We start from the raw sequence: 23,113 nt of genomic DNA, 5'->3' as shown, positions 1-23,113 counted from the left end.
TCATTGCGTCTCCCGTGAGAATGGTGACTCCTGAAATGCGTGAATCAGCAATAGCACTTCTAAGACAGCAGATGCGGTCTAACAGCTCACTGCTCAGAAGGCCCTCATGAGAGGGTGCTGCTGTGTTGAACAGAAAAGTGGACGGGGGCACGCATTTTGCAGGGTGGTTAAGGTACTGCGTGGGACACCCACATTCCATATTGGAGTTCCTGGGTTTAAGTCTCAACTCCTCTTCAGATTCCAGCTTCCTGCTAATGTGCATCCTGAGACGCAGCAGGTGATGGCTCAACTACTTGGGCCCCTTCCATGCAAATGGGAGATCGGGAATGAGTTCTAAGCTCTAGGCTTTGGCCTGGCCCATTCCTTGCTATTGTAGGCATTTGTGGGGAGAAGGAGGGGGTAAATTAGCAAATGGGAGATTTGTCTCTATCCCTTTTTCTTTGTCTCTCTGCTTTGCCAATAAATTTCAATAAATAAAATAGAAAAGTGGGCAGTACTAGAGAACTTTGCCTTCTAGGAAGTAGCAATCTCAGAGAAATTTGAGTCAATAGAAAAATGAAATATTTGATTAAAATGGAGTGAGCATTGAACATATCCATGTTTGAAAAATGAAACATCAAAATCAAAAAAGTCTTTTCTCCAGGAATGGAGGGGCCTGTGGGAGTCAGGGTGTGGAGAGGGTGTTATAGGGTTCTATTTTCTCTCTGTTCTCTTTCGCATTTTCTTCCTTCCTCCCCTCTTTCTTTCTCTACCCTCTGTCTACTTCTACTTCCTCTCTACTAATTATCACTCAGCTTTCCTTCTTGTACTTTGCTCTTTAGGAATTAAACAGAAGTCTAGGGATTTTGTGTTCAAGTTGCTAGTTTGGATAATAATTTGGGCATACCCCAAAGGCACATGTACAGACTTTGGTCCACAAAGTCTTATGTTAGTGGTTAATGAATTACTGCTAATATTCAGTGGATTTGATACAATTATAGTGTCTAGTAAGTGGGCATAGTCACTGGGGGCTTGCCCTTGGAAGGTAGTTCTCCTAAAAGGGTTGGTTATGTAAGCTGAGGATGTTCCTTACCTCCCTCCCTCTCTCTCCTGTCTCCCTGTCTCTCCCACCACATAACCCTCCCTCTGCATATATTTGACCAAGGACCACCCTCATCGGATGCCAACTGTGAGCCTCCAAAACTGTGAGCTGAAATGAGCACTCCTCCTTTGTAAGTAACTCCTCTCCGGTATTTTAAGTAATGAAACGAATACACAGCATAAACAAGTGTTGCAGGAATGTTAGATGACATGAAAAAAACTTTATAGAGATTTATGGAGTGCTCTGAACAGATTCGGCCTCCCTAAAACAACTCTTTTCTCATGCACCTCATCCTCTTCTTCCTTTCTTGGACATTTTGCCTTTCTCACCTCCAAGTCCATTTCTAATGGCCTGAATACTTAACGAACTGAATATCAAAGATCTTCCGACAAATTAATGGAACTTGATATTATGACTCATGATTTAAAGAAACAATTCAGAATGATCTTGTAATGCATTTGTGAACCAAGGATAAGCTAGTGATGTTAACTGAAAACATGTTTAATGAAGCTATTACCTGAATAATATGTTATCTGTCATGTGATAATTAATACTTTTATGATAGAATATCACTATGCAATCATAGAAATAAAGTTCAAAAGGCAAGAAGGTATGACTGGGATAAGTTATCGTCTCTTGTTAGCTTTATTCCACCAACATTCATAAGGCTGTTACTATATATGAGAACAGTGTATGCAGACTTGAGGGTACAGGGGTTTGGTGCGGGTCTTGACGTCACAGAGACAGAGGTGGGCTACCATTTTGCCTTAGTCTTTAAGAATGTGGTCAGGCTTTGAGGAGATCCTGTGGGAAGTGTGATGTGTTAGTCTGTTTTTTGTGATTGCAACAAAATACCCGATGGAGGCCACTCTATATATACAGAGGCTTACTGTGGCTCATGGTTCTGGAGGTACAAGGTCTTGGGGCTAAATCCGGTGACAACCTTCTTGCTGGCAGAGATGCCACAAGACTCACACGGCGAGAGACAGGGGACACGTGTGTAGAAGTGTGTCTGTCTGGTCTCCCTTCCTCCTCTTATAGAGATGCCAGGATTCAGTCCTGAGTGCTGCACCTTAATGTCTGGTCTCTAACCATCAGCACTTTGCGAAGGCCTCACGTCTGAACACAATGGTTGAATGAGGTTTCCTTCTCTCAACATCTCACCGTGGGGATGAAATTTCAACCCATAACACCTCAAGGGACATTCAAGCCACACCCAAACCATAGCTTGTGTTCAAAAATAACAGCGACCATGAAATTCCTCAACCCTTGCTTTCCTGCTGTCTTTTCAAAGAGGAATACTCTTGCAACCAAAAAGCGCAAATCAAACCTCTGAGAGGATTACATGAGAGAATTTGCCTGGGGAAGAAAACTGGATTCCGGGATGTTGAGGGAGAATTTGCAGATACGATTGTGAAATCTTTTGGATGATTTTTGAGGAATTATAAAAAATAACAGAGCCCCTAGAGATATGAAAGCAGAATTGTACATCTCAAAAAGAGAAAGAAAGTAGATTCTAGAAACTGTGGATTCTAGAGCTCGGTTTGGATTCTTGCGGAGAGTGTTGAGACGCACACCACTAGTTGGTTTCTGCGCTCTTGGGAACAGAGCAGTGATTATGCAAAGCCGGCACAATGTCACTAAAAACCGACTGTGTCAGGTTGATTTGATCCTTTCTCTGACAAGATCCTTTGCCGAGACACTGGTAAACAAAACTGATACAGTGTGCCCACATTTCAGGGAGGTGTCTGGCATGGTGGTGCTGGTGCCATGGGGATGAGGTGGAGAAGCAGAGCGTGCCCTGTTGTTGCTAGGTTACAAACAACAGCAACAAATGCTAGTTAGTTTAAGCAGAAAAGGGATTTCATTCAAGGATCCAGGTCAGCCTCTAGACCCACTAGAAGGGGTAGACAGCCAGACGTCAACACCAATCAGAACCACATCCCCGAGTCACAGAATCTGGTCGTTGGAGGACAGGACAGCTTATCTGCACTGGCACGAACACCACTGCTCTGCTGACACCACTGTCCCTGCTGTCCCGAAAACAGTGCCAGGCTGTTCCCACACTGCCAATGGAGTCCTGAAGGTCCCAACTCCTCATCTCTAGCTCCTGAATCAAAGTTCAGCAAGATGCTTCTGTCTGGTGGGGCCTAGGTCGCATGCCTCTGCCCTAGCCACGGAGGGAACTGGGAAGGCCAGTAGCACATTTCCCACCGTTCAGGGTGGGCAGTGGGCCCTGCCTTCAGAAAGACTCACTGGTAAGGCTGGTGATTCTCCCACATTGAAAGAGGCTTTGGGGCGGGCGCAGTGGCGCACTAGGTTAATCCTCCGCCTGCAGCGCCGGCATCCCATATGGGCACCGGTTCTAGTCCTGGCTACTCATCTTCCAATCCAGCTCTCTGCTGTGACCTGGGAAAGCAGTGGAGGATGGCCCAAGTCCTTGGGCCCCTGCACCCGCATGGGAGACCAGGAGGAAGTACCTGGCTCCTGGCTTCGGATTGGCACAGCTCTGGCCGTTATGACCATTTGGGGAGTGAACCAACGGAAGGAAGACCTTTATCTGTTTTTCCTTCTCACTGTAACTCTACCTCTCAAATAAATAAATAAAATCTTAAAAAAAAATAAAAAGAAAGAAAGGGGCTTCACAGGATGGGCTGCCACACAGAACAACAGCTGTCTTCCTGTAGTAGTCTGTTTTCTGTCACTTTAACAAAACACTTGGGGCAGGCTAGCTTTATGAAGAAATGTTGGAGGCTTGAAGTCCAAGGTCAGGGGGCCCCATCCATTTGGCATGTGGTGAAGGCCCCTGCTGCAATATAAGGGCATCATGATAGGAGTACTTGCAGGAGCAAGGAGTCACATTGCCGACAAAAAGTCCTGGAGAAATTGGGGTCCCATCATCCCTTTTAAGGCATGTGCCCACTAGGCCCCTATCTCTTAAAGGTCCCGTCTCTTCCATACTGCCACACTGAAGACCAAGCTTCGAAAACACAACTGCTTGCAGAGAGAAAGCACATCCAAACCCTAGCAGCTTCTCATGGGGGTCCAGGGATAGTGAAATTGAGTGGGTTTTTACCGCCTGAAAGATCATAGCCGAAGTTTGCTAATTTCAATCCTTTTTAAATTAGAAGATTTTTCTTGGCATACCACAAGACTCTGCATTTTTATGCTGCACTGATTTTTGTTTTTATCAGTGACTGCTGAAGATCAAAAATAAGCTTTTTGTATTTGCAGGTACCACAAAGCTAGAGTGGAATGCTAGTACAGTCAAGAGCAAAATCAGAATCCCCAAGGATCTCTAAAAACGTGAGCCATTCCTCCCCTATTATGAGATAAAACCCATCCGTGGTAAATAGCAGACTCTTGGTATGGGGGTTATAAAATCTAACTCCTCAAATACGCACTTGCTGCTAAGAAACAAGCCGTAGTTTCATGTGGTTGCCAAGAAAGCTAATTAAATCCTTGGCTGCTTAATAGATATATAATATTTAGAACAACGCCTTCCGCCTCCTCTGCACTGGAGAGAACACAGCTGAGTGCTGAGCCAAGCCACGAGTGCCACCGTTCCCAGGAAGCCGACAAGTGGGAGGACACCCCGAGGAAGTGCCAGGTGTAGCCAGAATGATAACCGGCTGGGGGAGCTAGGCCCGTGAAAACACGCTCTGCAGGGGGAGAGAAGGGAGTGAGCACCAAGGATCCAAAGGACTTTCACATGGAGGCGGGTGAGACTCATCCCACAGGGGGTCAAGAGAGGCAACCGGGGCTCCAGCTGCGAATCAGGGAGGCTTCAGTCCTGCAGAGCCATCAAAAAAACAGACAAGCGTGCTTGGGGAGGTAGTGAGTTACCTGTCCCTGAAGATGTTCAGAGAGAAAACTGGCCAGCTTTTGGGGTGCACTGGTGTGGCCTCAAGCTATGCTTACATTAAATGAATCTTTGGCTTGAGGGCTTAATTTTTTTTTTTTATGAAAAAAAGCATCCTAGAGGTAATATAAACCAGCTCTCATGTGCATGTGAACATTTTTAAAGATTGTTAATATAAAAATGGGTAAAGCCGTATGGAGGACGACCGAGGCTACCAAAGATGGCTTAAGAATTTGCATGGGAAGCTGCAAAGCCGGGGACCCTGCACACCGCCGGGGTGAGGGCTCGTAAACAGCCGACAGCAAGAACCTTCCTGGGCTTGTTTGGTTTGGACTCCGTGAGCGTGGGCCACAGAGCACAGAAAGACACTGCTGGGAATTCAGCCGCTCTGTTAAGGAAGGGCTCAGCGCGGAGCCAAGCTGCCTCCCTGCCAGCGCTGTTTCTGGCAGCCCACACAAGCCACCAGGCTACTCTGGGGGCAGCTGCGCCAGACACCGGGTAGGCCGTTCTGTACTCTTGGCCCCCACCCAGTGGATGGCAGAACTGAAAGAACGTCCTTATTTTACCGACAGGGTGGGGATGCTTTGATTTCTAGTCCCCAGCAATCGGCGCCGTCTGTGAGTGGCAGCTTCCTTGGAGAGGCCGGAAGAGGAAAAGTGATCACACCAGAGCGAGCCAGCAAGGGGACAGCCACAGCCTTAGCCTTTGCCCCACACCCCAGGAGATGAGCCATCCAGAGGCCCAACACAGGCACCCCCAACGGGCAGGGCTCTGTGAGGGGTCCCCAACTGCTGTGGAGGCCATTTAAAGGGACGGTTACTGCAAATGTTGCATTATCATTTTCTGCTTCCAACACACCAGTCAAGTTGAAGGAAGGAGAAATGGGGGAAGGAGCAGAGAGGACACTTACCAGACCGTCTTAGCTTAAGACCGCATGGTGGTCATTATGATTATTAAGACAACACTGGGACCAGCAATGTTCATGTCCTAAGGAGCCTATCAAAAGACTGGGATGTCTCTCTCTGGAGTGTGTCCCTAAATTGGATCCAGGAACCCCCTCAGATGCCAAAAATCTTCCTTTCTTTTTTTTTAAAAAAAGATGTGTTTATTTCTTTGAAAGGCAAAGTTACAGAAAGATAGGGAGAGACAGAGAGAGAGCTCTTCCATCTGCTGGTTCGCCCACAAAATGGCCACAAAAATGGGGCTGAAGCCTGGAGCCAGGAGCTTCATCTAGGTCTCCCATGTGGGTGCAGGGACCCAAGGACTTGGGGCATCCTCTGCTGCTTTCCAGGCATATTAGCAGTGAGCTGGATTGGAAGGGGAGCAGCCAGGACTCGGACCACTGCTCATATGGGGTGCTGGTGCTGCAGGCAACACCCTAACCCACTGTGTCAAAGTGTCAGCCCCAAAATGCTTTTTTTTAAAGATTTATTTTATTTATTTGAAAGACAGAGTTACAGAAAAGAGAGACAGAGCCGGCAGTGGGGGGAGGGACAATCTTCCATCCGCTGGTTCACTCCCTAAATAGCTGCAATGGCTGGAGCTGAGCCAATCCAAACTCAGGAGCTGGGAGCTTCCTCCAGGTCTCCCATGTGGGTGCAGGATCCCAAGGACTTGATTCACCCTCTGCTGCTTTCCCACGCACATTAGCAGGGAGCTGGATCAGAAGTGGAGCAGCCAGGACTGAAACCGTTGCCCATATGGGATGCTGGCGCTGCAGTGGGGGGTGGGGGTGGGAGAGGTGGTTTTAACCCACTGTGCCACAAATTTTTTTTTTTTTTTTTTGACAGGTAGAGTGGACAGTGAGAGAGAGAGACAGAGAGAAAGGTCTTCCTTTGCCGTTGGTTCACCCTCCAATGGCCGCCGTGGCCGGTGCGCTGTGGCCGGCGCATCGCACTGATCCGAAGCCAGGAGCCAGGTGCTTTTCCTGGTCTCCCATGGGGTGCAGGGCCCAAGCACTTGGGTCATCCTCCACTGCACTCCCTGGCCACAGCAGAGAGCTGGCCTGGAAGAGGGGCAACCGGGACAGAATCCGGCGCCCCGACCGGGACTAGAACCTGGTGTGCCGGCGCCACAGGCGGAGGATTAGCCTATTGAGCCGCGGCGCCAGCCCAGACAAATTCTTTATTGTTAGACGTATTTTATTTATTTGAAAGGTAGAGTGAGAGAGACAGAAATTGATCTTTCATTCACTGGATCACTCCCCAAATGTCTGCAATGGCCGGGGCTGATTGAGGCCAAAGCCAGGAACCCAGATCTCCAACAAGGTCTCCCATGGGGTAGCAGGGGTCCAGGTACTTGAGCCGTCTTCTGCTGCTTACCTGGGCGCCATTTGCAGGGAGCTAGATTGGAAGGGGAGCAGCAGGTACTCGAACTAATGCTCCAATGTGGGATGCTGGCATGGCAGAAGACAGCTTAGCTCACTGCGGCATAACAGTGTGTGCCCACCATCCCACCTGCAGTTCTTGGCTTCTTAACTCTCTTACGTAAAATAGCAGAGCACCTGCAAATAACCTATGCAGTCCCTCTCTGCACTTCAAGCGATGTCTAGTTTACTTATAATAGCTCCTACAAGGTAAATAGCTGTTGCACTGTATTGTTGAGGGACTAATGACATGTTCAGTATGGACACAATTGTTTGTTTTTCTGAAATGTTTTCAGTCTGGAGTTGATCGAGTGCATGGCCTAGGAGCCCACGGATACGTAGGATCCACTACATTGCCTACTGCTGTGCGTCTGGCCCAGAGCCTGCTAATCACAACCCTAAATGCAGGCAGATTGTGTGGGTGCACAGCTGCCGCTGAGACTGGAGCATGTTGGAAGCATCCATGGAGGGCAGGGGTTTGAGAGATGCCCAGTGGGTTTCGAGCCTGTTCTGACATCTCAGACCCGCAAACATGGAATGTGTGTTCTCTGTAACTGCGCTCAATTTGCTCCTGAGTTGGCGCTTTAGGGTAACTGACCCTTTCCTGGCTCAACAGCCTCTGTTGGGTAATTCCTCCATCACGTTGGAATTTTAACTCCACCAGGGCTGTTCACCCACATTCTCTCCTCTGTGTGAGCCTGGGTCCGACTCCCAGGCGTCCCGTCCTCTGGTGCACATTGGCCTTGGAGACGCCTTGTCAAGTCGGTCCTGGGCGTCCATCTTTCTAGCTGTCGTCCGCTCTCAGGCAGCATGCGGCGGCTGCTCCCTGCTGACCGGCCGGGTCGCCGCCCGGCAGGTGCAGCTGTAACCACTCATCATTCTCAGCTGACTTCCTTGCCCTCAGAGCGGCAAGCTCCCTTGCCGATTTTCCCACATAGACAGGAAGGGAGGAGGGGGCTGTGGTGGGGTGCTTACATGAGGCCCTTTTTCAGTCTAGCTTTGCCCTGCCATGTTTTTGCAGGTTAGGCTGCAAGGGTTTCAGAGGGAGACAAGGCCCACTGTGGTGTGCGAGGGATCCAAGTGTGTTGCCTAAGAGCTCAGGTGTTGACATTTAATGTCCATTGTGCAGTATTAAGAGGGTGGGGCTTGCTCCTCCTCCAGTGTTTATCTTCAAGAGGTGACTCGGATGGAGTAGGTTGTCGGTGGTGTGTTTGAATCTTGGGGGCTTTATGAGAAGAGAGAGACCAGAAGAGAATGTATACGCTCCGGCCTCTGGCCACGCCATGCCTTGAGCCACCTCGAGGGTCTGCCTGCAAGAGGGCCATCCCCAGATGCAGCACCGTGACCTTGCAGCGGAACTGTGAGCCAACCTAAACTTTTTCTTTATTGACTGCTCAGCCTCGTATACTGCACACAGGGTGGGGAACCTTTGTTCTGCCAAGGGCCATGTGGATATTTATGACATCATGGTGGGCCACACAAAATTACCAACTTGGAACTTAGCCTGCTGTAGCTTTATTGGATTGAGTCCCACCTGCAGTTGCCTTGGCGGGGCCTTATGCGGCCCGTGGGCCGGCCGTTCCTCCCCCTTGCTACGGCAAGCCGACTAACACAAGGCTTCCAGCCCTTGCGCCCTGACTCCTCCACCCCCTGCCCCAGCCTGCGGCTCTCTGGGGTTTTGCCCTCCTAGAACTCTCACAGCTCTCTCTGTCTCTACCTGCCTGGGCTGTGCTCCTCAATCCCCTCTCTCCTGAGTCAGGATAGCAATTTTTATTGCTTCCCTTTGTGAGAAGGAAATGACCTTGACCCACGACCCGCATCCTTGAGAGGTTAACACCTATAAACACTATGCACTGCTCCTCTAAACTTTTATTAGCACCATCTCAAAACCAAGCCCTTTTGGAATTCAAAACAAAACCACCTCCTCCCTCTTCACTTCCTCTTTCAAGTCCCTTGGCCTTCAGAAGCCGGGCGTTATGCCTCCACTCCGCATCTCCACTGATTGCTTTGTTCTGGATCACTTCAAGCCGTGCCTGCCACAGAGCCAATGGGGGGCAGACCCAGTCCTTCAGGAAGGAAAAGAGCCTCAGTTTAAATTTTAAAATATGGTTTTAATTTTTGATAACTCGTGTGCCTCCACTTTAAATAAATGATGAGAAAATGTGAGAATGTAAGTCAAGATGACATCAGTTCGTCCCAGTTCTGTGTTAGCGTATATCGGGAAGCGCAGGTGTTCGGAGCTATGGGTCAGAGTAACTCATCAAGTTTGCTATTTCTCTGCTATTAAGCCATCCGCAGAGAAAATCACAGGGAGATCAATGTCTTCACTAAAATCTAGTGGGGCCTCGGGTCATCTGGATTCCGGTTTCTAACTATAAAATGGGTAGACGTTTAAATGAGCGTGGTGATTTGTCCCGCAGCTTGTCGTGAAGGTTTTCCATTTTAGATTCCTGTTCTTTGAGTTTGCCTTGGACTGGTCCTCCGTCCTCTCTGTTGTAACTTTGTTAAGATCCGTCGTGAGAATGATGGTTCAGTGCAAGGTGGCCCAGTGGTAGCCGGGATAGCTGCCATGCCCCCTTGGGGGTGTGGTCACAAGAGTGGACATCACCAGGGGTCCTCCTGCTCTGGAGACCATCTCCGCTCCCTCTGCCATACCCGGGCCTCCTCCAGTTGCCTGTACCTCTTCAGCATTGGTGGACACGTCTCCCAGCAGCCGAACTCTTGGCGATGATCCTGAGGGGGGCAGAGGCAGGAGCCAGGGAGAGGTAGCTCTGCGGGAGAAATGTGTGTGCTTGACCCAGCTGAGGCAGGGTTTGTGGGCAAAGCAGGGAGAGGTTAAAAACCAGGCAAAGTGATTTTTTAATGAGGAAGAGATAACAGTGTTCATTTCTGCAAACACTTGGCACTGCTTATCAGCATTTTTTTTAAAGATTTATTAAAGGCAGAGTAAGAGAGAGAGCACTCCATCTGCTGGTTCACTCTGCAAATGGCCATAATGGTGGAGCCAGGAGCCAGGAGCTTCCTTTGGGTCTCCCATGTGGGTGCAGGGCTCAAGGACTTGGGCCATCTCCTGCTGCTTTCCTACACCAGTAACAGGGAGCTGGACTGGAAGTGGAGCAGCCAGGACTTGAACTGGCGCCCATATGAGATGCTAGGGTGGCAGACAGAGGCTTTACCTGCTACAGCACAGTGCCAGCCCCTGCTGTCAACATTTTATGGGCACTTTTTCCAAATGTAGTAGAGGACAGAAGTGAATCTTGAAATGTACACAACTGGGGGACATTTTGCATGTAAAATTAATTATGATGGGGCCAGTGCTGTGACATAGTGGATAAAGGTGCCGCCTGCAGTGCTGGCATTCCATATGGGTGCTGGTTCGAGTCCTGGCTGTTCCACTTCCAATCCAGCTCTCTGCTGTGGCCTGGGAAAGCAGTAGAAGATGGTTCAAGTGCTTGGGGGCCCTGCACCCATGTGGGAGACCCAAAAGAAACTCCTAGCTCCTGGCTTTGGATTGGCATAGCTCTGATTGTGTGGCCAATTGGGGAGTGAACCAGGAGATGAAAGACTCCTCCCTCCCTCCTTCCATCCCTCCCTCCCTCCCTCTCCCCCCTTTTCTCTTTCCTTCCTCTGTGTAACTCTTTCAAATAAAGAAATAAATATTAAAAATTAATTATAAAGTTAATAAAGAACTCACAACAAACTGCATATTTTAAAAAACTAATAAAACCACCAAACCCAGAAAAATATATTTTATTAATTAACTGCTTGTTACACCTTCTATAATACACACACACACACACACACACACAACCAGTAGTCTTTGGCCATATGTTCTTTGGTCTCCTTTTCAGGAAAACAATTCTGTAATTTCATTTCTGTAGAGAGATGTTCAGAATTCAAAGTACAGTGTCTACCAACTTTTGGGCCATCATAGTTGGAAAATCGCCAAGCGGCACCATTATAGGTCAGAAATTATCTTACATATCAGGGGTGGGAATCCCTGCACAGAAGCAGGGATCAGATTCTGGCTGAGAAGACCAGTAAAAAAGAAGCCCACAGAGCCACAGTGCCTGGTGAGTGACTGCTGACCATGCCACTTCGAAGGCGAGATGAGGCACTGGGTGGCTGACACTTGGAGACCGACCAGGGGACTGCCTGCGGGTCCTGAGTGTCTGCATGCCCGCTGCCCGCAGGCACAGGCGGATCGCCGTCTTGGCACAGCCTCCTCGTGGTGGATTTCCAGAGAGACTGGAGCGAAGTCTCGGCCACCTTCGCTGTTCGGACATGAAAGTGTTAGATTTCTGTGGCCACCACGTTTTCCTTCCGTGTTGCTAGGTGGAACAGCTGTCCCAACTTGTTGTTCCGTGAGGCGCTGGTGGACAAGGGGTGCTCTCGGATGCACCTGAAATGCACCACTCCTTCCGCCCCGGGGGAGAGTTAGCAGGGGAGCACATTGACTTGCAGGACACAAAGCAGCCTGTTATTCGTGAGGGTCTGTCTTCTCTGCGGGGAGAAGTTCCCGAGTTTCTCGGTTGCTAGCAGGGAGGGAAGTAGGCCCTAGGAGACTGTGGCTGGCAAGGACAGTCTGAAGTAGCAGGGCCACTCTCTTTACGACACCTGAGGGGGCAGCAAGGAGCCCAGTAAGAAATACACAGGGCTGCTTGTGGGATGGCCCTTTCTCCCTTTTCAACAGGAAAAAGATATAGCCACGCAGCCCTGGGACCTCTGGCTTACAAAACTTCTTTGTTTTGGGCTGGTGCTGTGGCTCACTTGGTTAATCCTCTGCCTGAGGTGCCGGCATCCCATGTGGGCTCCGGGTTCTGTCCCAATAGCTCCTCTTCCAGTCCAGCTCTCCGCTGTGGCCCGGGAGGGCAGTGGAGGATGGCCCAAGTGCTTGGGCCCTGCACCCGCATGGGAGACCAGGAGGAAGCACCTGGCTCCTGGCTTCCGATTGGTGCAGCGCACCAGCCGCAGCAGCCATTTCGGGGCGTGAACCAATGGAAGGAAGACTCTCTCTCTCTGTCTCTCTCTGTCTCTGTCTCTCTCTCTGTCACTCTCTCTCTCTGTCTCTCTCTAACTCTGTCAAATAAATAATAATAATTAAAAAAACTTCTTTGTCTTGTCATCAAGGCCATTATGATGGCACAGAAGTCAGCACGAGGAGTGACCACCACTGGGTGCTTGTCCTGTCACTGCCATGTCTGATTAATGCAATCAGGTTTTTTTTGTTTGTTTGTTTAAGTACCCTTCTGGGTCGATATTAGGGGCAATGCTTAAGTATCTTTGTTTTTCCTTCTTCCTTTATATTTTCACTTCCCTCTGAATCATTGCCAAAGTAACTAAAGTCATATAATTTTAGAGCTGGGAGCTCGGGGAGAGAGATTAGGATTCTGATGAGCCAAGAGCCGGGGGACTGAATATTGGCTGGCGTTGGCAGAGCTTTCTTTTGGGAAGACTGCAACTTTCTGTGCCCCTCATAAGCAGGATAGGACGTGGGGAAAGAAGTCAGTTTAATTTAGAAAGGCTCTGGTTTTTATTTGATACCAAACAAATCATGCCTTTTACAAGTCCTGTGGTGCTCTAAGACTGAACCCACGGCGTCTGATCTGCTGCACGGAGTCTCTGAAAGACAGCTGCCACGAAGCGGGCCTTGAAAATAGGAGACGGCGGTAACTGATTACCCTGGGAGTTTCACCTGTGGTGGCTCTTTCTGTTCTTTTATTATAAAATTAATAACCTGGCATCCTCTTTTTGCACCTCAAATGCAATTTTTTTTTAATAAAAAGGTATTGATTTATTTATTTTCTTTGAAAGGCAGAGAGATTCAGAGAGAGGGACAGAGTTAGAGAAAGCTTTTCTCTGCTGGTTCACTCCCTGTGTGCCTCCAACAATTGGGGCTGGCCCAGGCCAAAGCCTGGAACATAATCTGGTTCTCCCACGTGGGTGGCAGAGACCCTTGTACTTAAGCCACTATCACCTGCTGTCTGTCAGGATGTATGTTAACAACAAGCTGGGATCAGAAGTGGAACTCGGACTCAAACCCAGCCACTGTGGTATGCAGGTTCAGTGACAACCTCCATGCCAAATGCTGGCCCCCCACCCCCTGCAATGCTGTTTACTGAAACACATGTTACTGGGACAAGAGGCAAGTTGGAAGGCCAGACTGGCTTACATTATTCTCCAATCTGCCAGCTTTTGTTTTCAACTCAAGTATTTAAATATATGGCATGAGAAGCCTCATCCAGTACTAAGCAATGAGTGTGCATGAGGATATTACATAATTCCAAACTGCAAGTCCAGGGTTTCAGATGCACCTGCTTAGCTGGTGGAGCACACCTCCCACAATGTCCTCTGTGCTCTGAAAGCCAAGTGCTGCAGGAGGTGCGTTGCGTTCGCGCTCCCCCAGCCCACGAGGGCTGATTGGCATTTTGCAGAGGGAAATCATCTTCCCTGCTGCACAGAGGGGTGGGCCTGTCCCGGGTTCTGATACCCTGCTCCCCAAGGTAAGAGGCAACACCACCCCAGAGATTACCTTAACAATCAGCCCAGGCCTGCACAGCCCACCTGGTGCTGCCAACGGGCTTCCACCACAATCCCAGTGAGATTCCAGGCCACAGGGACTTGGAGAACCCAGGGATTCCCACACTGTGCAAGGAGAAAAATAGAGGGAAAGAGTGAGGAATACGGGCTACCTGAGGGGTGCAGATATATTGGTGATTTTCCAGGGTTCCAAAGAGAACGCGACAGTGTCAGCCGTTAAAGCCCAAGCCCCCGGAGGCACTGTGACTCCAGTGGCCCCAGGAAGCTGAAACTGCGGGCTCCAGTCAGCACATTTTGCACATCTCCCAGAATGAAATTCGGGCCTTGAATGCTCTGATGGAAAGGAAGCTGACTTTAAGAGATCTGGTTTTGGGGGAGCTCCAAGAGCTGAATGTTAATTTTATTTGTTCCAGAAAGTCCTGGCAACTCGGTACAGCAAATCTGATCAGCACCATACGTCCGACCTGTCTCAGTAACGGGGCCGTGCGTGTGACTAGGCTGCTAAGCAGCTTGTGTTCGTGGGGAAATGACAGGCACAGGAAGGAGAAGCTGAGAACACTGCGGCTGTCCCTCCCTGTGCCTCGGGAGACGGAGGCTACTGTCTCCCGGAGCGCAGTGTTGGCTGCCGGAGGGGAGTGATCAGCAGGGCTGGCAGGGAGCGTGTACACTGCCTGTGTGAGCCACAGGAGAGGCAGCAATCTGGAGGGGCCCTGAGTCAGGGGCGAAGCGGCAGGGAGCTGGCTGGTGACCCAAAGGGGCCCTGCCTGGCAGCCGTGGGGAGGGCTCCTGCTGCAGAACGGCTGAGCTGTGACCCAGCTACTCCTGTTTCCAAGGGCTCGGAAGCACAGGCAGGTCTGTGTAGCCTGCAGAAAGATAGGCAGTCAGAGGGTCTCTGCTCTCTCCCCCCTGCCAAGCCTGCTGCTCCCTGCAGAAGGCTGAGGCTCCCGGGCTGTCCCCAAGGTACATGTCTTCCCAGTGGGACAGCCAGCAGTCCCCACTCCGGTCCTATCCAGTGGGCGTGGCTGATGTTTGGCAGACAGTGGTGTCTCCAACCCTAGCCCGCACAGAGGAACAAACAGATCAGAAAGAGATGTTTGTCAGCACTGGGAAATGCTTGATTTTCCCAAGCACAAGCCGTAGAGGAACTGCTGAGGGCCTGCACGGCAACTCTTGACTTGTCCAGAAGATGGGAGATGCTGGAACTGTTGGAGACGCTGTCCCTGGGGGCTCTTTTCCCAGCCTCCCCAACTCCCACATTCACACACTCAGCCCTGAGGGGAGCGGTGTCCCTGAGACGCAAGGCAAGCTTCAGTGGGTCTGCTCGGGAAAGTGCTATGATGTGAGTAGACATGGGTGTCCTGCCCTTGGAACCTGGGCTGAGCACTATGTGGGGGCGGGTGTAGAGGAGGCTCCTTCCTCACTGTGCTTGAGTTACAAGTACTTCTTACCATGGAGTGTGAGGACTTCTCACCGTCACTGCTGGATCTGTGAGTCCCCAGGCGAGGGACTGACCCTGGAAGACTCTTACAGACATGGTGGGGCCACCACCATGGCCTTTTGTTCCTGCAGACGACAGGAACTTTGCAAAGTAGGGTCACACCATCGCTGCTGCAGGCCGTCTTCCCAGACTTGCCAAAACCCAAGGTCCTCCATCTTCTGCTGTTTTACATGTTTTGGAAAAAGTTGTTGTTCAAAAATAAACTACTATGTTTCAAGTGTATAGAAGAGTGCAATAAATAACACACATCCACTGTCCACTGCCCAGATTTTTAAACTGCTCACATTTTGCCCCATCTGTATCAAATATTTGAGAAAATTGCAGATAGTTAAAATCTTGCATATCTATTTTTAGTAGAGGGAAAATATAAAGCAGCTTCATTCTATTAAGTTGCTGGCTATTCCCAGAAGCATCCTTTGAATCCTCAGATACCGGAAGCTGAGGATTTTTTTCAAAGCACTGAAGTCTCAGACATCTGTCCTAACCAGCAAGATTGCCAGTAAAGTATCGTCTTGCTACTTGAAACCTACATTGTGCATCTTTCTCCCAAGTTTGCTGAGTGTACATTGGGTTTCTACCTATCCCAGGCAAACATCCAGAAGCCTGGCGCTCCAAAGATAGAGAGTGTGAAAATGTACACCCTAATCTACTCAAGGTTATGCTTCACTAATTAAGAATTACTATTTTTGAAACTAAACAACTTATTAGATAATGTTTTTGAAAGATTTGTTTATTTGAAAGGCAGAGTTAGAGAGAGAGAGAGAGAGGTCTTCCATCTGCTGGTTCATTCCCCCAAGTGGCCACAGTGACAGGAGCTGTCCTGATCCAAAGCCAGGAGCTTCTTCCAGGTCTCCCATGCAGGTGCAAGGGCCCAAGGACTTGGACCATCATCTACTGCTTTCCCAGGCCATAGCAGAGAGCTGGCTGCGAAGTGGAGCAGCCAGGACTCAAACTGATGACCATATGGGATGCTGGCACTGCAGGCGGTTGCTTTACCTGATACGCTATAGCACCAGCCCCTAAATAATGTTTGAAATTACTTAATGCTCACATCAGCATGAAAAGCTAAGTATTAGTTCACCTACTATTGTAGATACTAGACAGTTTGATTATATAAAGATACATCTCTCCTGAATTCCAGTCCTAAATTTCCAGTTCAACTCATTCCCACTAGAATTTTCTGTGAATGTTTCAAGCTTGAAATGCCTGGAGCATTTCCATCCAATTACATTCTCTTCCCAGCCTCCTCCCCCAAGCTTTTTTTCCTTCTGTTTAAAACCATCACAACTCATCCAGTCACCCTGATGCACAGCCTGGGAGCCAAGTTCAATTCCCTCATCTCCTGTGTCTCTGTCATCCGATTATTCACTAACTCCTGTTGAATCTTTCTTCAAAATAGTTCTCCTATCTGTTTACTGCATTCCAGGCCCACTGCTGCTACTCCTGTTGGGCCATTTTTCACCTTGATGGTCTGACTGTTGCCACAGCTTCTGCCTTTCCCTTTTGTCTTTTCCATTCATTTGCAATTTCAGATTAATCTTCTAAAATAAGCACTTTATGTGATTGTGCTCAACATAAATTCAGTGATTTCCAAATGGCTTACTAAAGACTGATTTTTTAAATGTAGAACCTTTATGGTTTTTCACGATCATTTGTAAACCTACCTCTCTAGACGTATCCCACTTTAATACCCCCATTGGTCCCTCTGTCCCAGGCACTTAGCACTGCTCGCCCTCTCTAATTCTCTGATTCCTGATTAAGTATTCCTCTGTCTAGATCTTCATTCTCCTTCATTAACCTAACCAACCTTCTTTGGGTACCTATTGTGAAACAGACCATATAGTAAGGATGTAGTCCAACAGTAAACCATCTAGGTATAAGCCCTGCTCATATAGACCTTGCAAGTCAAAGGAGAAAACACAGTGATGAATTGGCAATTGGCATGCCAGATTATGCAGGAGGTGCTATGACAGGAAAGACAAGGACCCCAGACCCAGGCATGGAGACTGAGAGCAGGCTTCCCAAAGGAAGGGAAACCTCAAGTGACAGTTCGTTCTTCGTGATGGCTGGCTGTAAGAAGGAGAGGGAGATGATGTGGGAAGGAAGTCTACAGCAGGAGTCATCCCCTCCACTTCCATCTGTCCCTGACAACCCTCCTCAGATGCGTTCTTGACCAGACAGACGGTGCACTAAGACAGCACAGCCATGAAGCCACACACACTCAAGTTCTAACCTGGCTCTGCTACACACAGGTTGCATAAACGACCATTCAAGGGGCCGGCCTCATGGTGCAGTGGGTAAAGCTGATGCCTGCAACATTGGCATCAGTCTGAGTCCTGGCTGCTCCACTTATGATCCAGCTCCCTGCTAATGTGCCCGGAAAAGCAGCAGAGGATGGCCCAAGTGCTTGGGCCCCTGTACCCATGTGGGAGACCCAGAAGAAGTTCCTGGCTCCTGGTTTTGGCCTGGCCCAGCCCTGGTCATTGCAGCCATTTGGGGAAACCAGTAGATGGAAGACTTTGTCTCTCTAACTCTGTCTTTCAAATAAATAAAAATCTTAAATAAATTATCATGCAAAAGTCACTCAATCTTACTGAGATTCAACCTCCTAATCTCTAAAATTACTAACTCCTATATCACAGAGTTTATGCATTTGATAAATATTAAGCACAAGATCCAGGTACTACTCATCTTGATAATAAGGATATATTTTTTAACTTTCATTTAATAAATATAAATTGCCATAGTACAGCTTATGGATTACAATGGATTTCCCCCCCATAACTTCCCTCCCACCCACAACCCTCCCATTTCCTGCTCCCTCTCCCATTCCATTCACATCAAGATTCATTTTTAATTCTCTTTATATACAGAAGATCAATTTAGTATATACTAAGATTTCAACAGTTTGTACCCACACAGCAACAAAGTGTAAAGTACTGTTTGAGTACTAGTTATAGCATTAATTCACATTGATATATTTCTGAACACGATGGAAGTCCTGGTCTCTTATGGCATTTACATTCTTCTAGGGAAAGATAATTACAATAATTACAATAAATGTGTAAATGATAGAGTATATTGGAGGATGAGAAGTTCTATGGAGAAAATAGAAAGCAAAGATAGGAGTTTATAAGGGGATGAGATTTTTTTCACAACTTAAAATTTTTATTCCTTCTAAAGATTTGATTTGAAAGGCAGAATGGCAGAGTGACAGAAAGAGATTGAGATCAAGATTGAGATGGACCTTCTATCTACTGCTTCAATGTTCCAAATAGACACAATGGCCAGGCTGGACCAGGCCAAAGCCAGGAGCCAGGAACTCTATCCAAGTCTCCCACATACCTGGGGGGCCCAAGAACTTGAGCAATCTTCTGCTGCCTTCTCAGGCACATTAGCAAGAAATTGAATCAGAAGCAGGTAGCCGGAAGTCAAACAGGTGTTCCGATAATGGAATGCCAGCATCACAAGCAGTGACTTAACCTGTGCCACAATGCACTGGCTCCCAAATTTTTACCTTTAAAACTTATAAATGAGTAAGTAAGATACTATGTGAATAGACTTTGCAATTAAATAGCAGGAAGAAGTAGGCAGTGAAGTGCAAGTGCACATCCAACCCCAGTCACCAGTTCACAGGCCCAGAAACAGCACCCTTGCCAATTCCTCATGGATGCTTCCAGAAGGGTTCTTTGTGTATTCAAACACTTGAACTGAGGTGGGCATTGTGGCGCAGCAGACTAAGCCATCTCTAGGAACACCTGTATCCTATATTGGAGCACGGTTCAGGTCCTAGCACCTGTTTCCTATCCAGGTCCCTGCTAATGCACCCTAGGAGGTGGCAGGTGGCAAGTGATGGCTGAAGTACTTGAACCCTTGCCACCCATGTGGGAAACCTGCATGGAGTTGTGGGCTCCTGGCTTAGGCCTGTCCCGGTACTGGTTGCTGTAGGCATTGGGAGTGAACTAGAGGATTGAAGCACCCTCCCTCCCTCCCTCCCTCCCTCCCTCCTTTCTCCTCTCTCCTCTCTCTCATTGTCTCTTCTCTCTCATTGTCTCCTCTCTCTCAAGCTCTGCCTTGGATTCTCACAGCAGACAACGCTGTCTGCATCTCTCAACTGAGAAAATTGAATTTAAGTCACTGCTGCAAACAATTAGTCAACCCAGTATCTATTAAATTCCTGTGTGTCCACATAAGTTTCCTAGGCCTGCTGTAACATCACCACAAACTCTGAGTTGTGACTCAAAACAACAGAAACTCATTCTCATAGTTTCAGAGGCAAGACGTCTGAAATGACACTGTCCTTGGGGTGGGTGCCTTTTGCAGGTTGGAGGAAAGGGTCAGGGTCATGTTTCTCCTCTAGCTGCTCTGGTTGCCAAAATCACTCCGATCCCTGCCTTCTTCCCTGTGTGTATCTTTTGCTGGGGATGGAGTTTTATTCACTCATTTATGTATTCTTTAGCTTATTCACTTGTTCAAAGAAATGGTATTGAAAGCCTGCCACAGGCCAGGCACTATTCTCAGTCCTGCAGATACAGCAAGACCAGCAGACCCAAATCCCTGCCTTCCAGACAGAGACAAGAAACAAGATAAAAAGAGGAAAATGTGGAAGTATTAGTGTAAAGTAGAGAAATGGGTATGAAAAATATATTGATGTGTTTAAATATTAGACAAGGAGGCGAACTAAGTCTACCAAGGAAGCAGAATTGGTGAAAGAGAAGGAAGAGTAAGGAGACAGCCATGTGAGCAAGCAGAGGAAGCCCAAGAACTTCAGGTGCAAAGATGTCCAAGGAGGACCATGCTGCTGTGGTTTGGAGGAGCAAGTGAGTGGCAGAGCAGAAAGAGAAGCCAAACAGGCCCTGCGGGTTATTATAAGGACTTGGGCTTTGACTTAGAGTGATATAGACAGCCAGTTTGGAACAGAAGAAAGACTGATCAGACTTGTGTTTTCAACAAGATGTCTGTGGTTGCTATGTCAGATAGACTGAAGAGGGATAGGGTGGGATATGGTGGAGAGGTTGGGAGACTACAGCAATAATTCAGGCAAGAGAGTGGTGGCTTGGACCAGGGCAGTAGCAACTGAGGAGGGGTAGCATCTGGATGTATTGTAAAGGCGGAGCCAACAGGACTTGTGATGGGTCAGATAGAGGATGCAGGAGAAGTGCATTGATTCCACTTTTGGCCTGAACAACGGAAGAATGGAATTGCTGTCTACTAAATGGGGAAGACTCCAGGAGCAACAGCTTGGAGGAAATATCCGTCCAGCTTGTAACAGGTTGACTTTGAATTGCCAGAGGTTTCTCTGAAAGGGAGACAGTTTGGTAAAGACTTGAGAGCAAGCAAAACTTGGGAGGACTAAATGAGAACGTGGAGGGAGCACCTGGCACAGCGCAGAGCCAGGCTAGCTCGGGCCCATTCATCCCTTCATCTATGACAATTTCTTAGCCTCCGGGGGTCAGTGACTGATGTTTATTCTTGTTACATCCTCCCTCTGCTGAGTGGACTGTACCTTCTTGTCCTTTGTAATTGCCAAACTAGACTTGCTGAATGTATTGGAGGGAGGGACCATCTGTAATCTGTAAAGGAAACTGCTCCCATTGACTTCTCTTTCTCCTTCCTTTCCAAAGAAGAGCTCCTGGCCAAGATGCCAGAGTGTGGGGGAGGGGAACTGGAGGTCTCGGCCCCGTGTCTTATGGTTTACACAACGTCGTGGTTCCCCTAGTGTGCCACTACCTGCAGCAGAAATCAGCAGGGACAGCGGGAAAATATGAATTCCTGGACCCTTTCCCAGACATTCTCATTCTGTACTTCCAGGAGAGAAGCTGGGAACTTGCTGCTTTAGACACATCAACTGCTTCCTCACAAACTAAAGTTTCCGAACTACTGACGCTAAAGAAGATGACCTTGCTTTGACATTTTTCCTCGGAGGCAGATAATTTCCAGCCATGATGTGGTGAATTACAGCCACTCTGCAATCTTATGATAATGTGTGCTCATCACCTAATCAAACCGCTTCAGCTGAGTTAGAGCCGGGCTGGCTCAGAGCCCCACGCACATCGTCAGGTGATTGCTCCAGTAAAAGGCCTTTTGCCAAATACCTCTCAGTTGAACTTTGCAGCTTGAGGAGAGAAGCATTGCATGGGAGGGGATGCATCAGGGCCGAATCTCTTCCTGCCATTCTAAGAGTTTTAAAACAATGAATAGAATTCCAGCTCCCATTCTTAAGAACCAGCACAGCCCATTTCTCTCACTCTCAACTGCAACCAAGGGAGGAACTCAGTTTCTTCACATTGCACAGGGCATCTAGGCCACAAATAGGACTGCAAGGTGCATGTTGACTGTGGACATTTTTCGCGAGTACTTATGTGGTCCACCTTCCAATGCCATGAAGATATCAGCTGTACGATATGTGTCAATGTTGCTCATCGCTCTCTCCCGATGTGTTTAGAAGAGTACCTGGCACAGTAGTCATTGACTAAATGAATACATCCAATCCACTTCCCGCACAGAAGAGCCACATTCACACACATTTCCATCTGTGGAGAAGCGCTGTTTCTTAGAGTTTACTTCCACATACCTCAGCCCTCAGTTAACTGCCCCCTGCATAAATCTGTACAGTTTTCACTTAAGATATAACTTTCTGGTGACCCCATAAAAACTTGGCAGCAATCCTCAGGAAGGATGATATTGTAATTGGTCTTGTGGGGTTCCATGGAGGGGTAAATTTCACATTATTCATGTTTCCAGATGGGTTTTTGTCCCTAGGGCAGTCATTCCAGAACCCTTTCTCAGCGCTAAGTTTACTCCAAGAAATATAAATAGTGATTTAGGACTTGATCGCTGCCACGAAAGTCTCCCCTGTTTTGGTGGAGGGTGGGAAGCAGGGCAGAAGAAGAGGCAGCTGGGAGGTGGGAGAGGGGCTGGCGTCCGTAGGGAGGGCACCGCGTGTGAGCGAGATGCTGGTCTGCGGTGTCGCTGGAGGACGAGGGCTTTGGAGAAGGAGATGGAGAACTAGCTGGAGAAGGAGGGATCCACGGGCAAGCACGTGGGAAGCCATGAGTGGCACTGAGCCTTGGGTGGCAGCTTGTGAGAGTGACGTCAGTGTGGGGCCATGTCCTCCCCACCACAAGGCAGCCTTTGGGGGCAGTTGTCTGGTGCACTAGTAAAGTCTCTGCTTGAGACACCCTCATTCCATATCAGAGACCCTGGGTTTGAGTCCTGGCTCCACTTCCTATTTCAGCTTCCTGAAGGCAGCAGGTGACGGCTCAAGTGCTTGGGTCCCTGCCCCATCACGTGGGAGGCTTGGATTGCACCCTGAGCTCCTGGCTTCTGCCTGGCCTGTCATGGGCTATGTGGCCTTTTGTTGAATGAATCAGTGGATCAGTGATTTTTCTCTTACTCTCCCTCTTTTCTCCGTTTCCCTCTCTCACCTATTCACTCTCCCTTTCTTCTCTTTCTTTTTTTTTTTTTTTTTGTGTGTGTGTGCACGTGTGTTTCAAATGGAAACAAAAGCAAAACAGTGTTCAAACACCAAGGCTAGTGTCCAGGGCTAGTTAGTTTAGTTGGTATGCTATACTACTAAGGTTTAATTGTATGTTTCTCAAGCTCTTTCCAAGCTAATATATTGACACTCTCAACTAATATTTGTGTAGTAGCTTTTAAAAATAGATTTTATTTATTATTATCATAGAGATGGCGGGGAGAGAAAGAGAAAGATCTTTTGGGCCGGCACTGTGGCTCACTTGGCTAATCCTCTGCCTGTGGCACTGG

The 23,113-nt window shown here is 48.4% G+C and overlaps 1 long non-coding RNA gene across 1 annotated transcript; it reads left to right on the top strand.

The window, feature by feature from the left end:
• The first annotated feature begins 7,679 nt into the window (after nucleotides 1-7,679).
• On the top strand, nucleotides 7,680-22,025 carry LOC149127760 (uncharacterized). The gene is made up of 2 exons (XR_016228911.1): nucleotides 7,680-8,668; nucleotides 21,158-22,025. It is a non-coding gene; the product is annotated as an uncharacterized LOC149127760 (long non-coding RNA).
• The last annotated feature ends 1,088 nt before the right edge of the window (nucleotides 22,026-23,113 follow it).

The sequence above is a fragment of the Oryctolagus cuniculus genome, chromosome 2, assembly GCF_051225735.1.
Source record: "Oryctolagus cuniculus isolate XC-2025 breed Fujian yellow rabbit chromosome 2, ASM5122573v1, whole genome shotgun sequence".
NCBI lineage: Eukaryota > Metazoa > Chordata > Mammalia > Lagomorpha > Leporidae > Oryctolagus > Oryctolagus cuniculus.
This window is presented reverse-complemented; position numbering and strand designations above follow the sequence as displayed.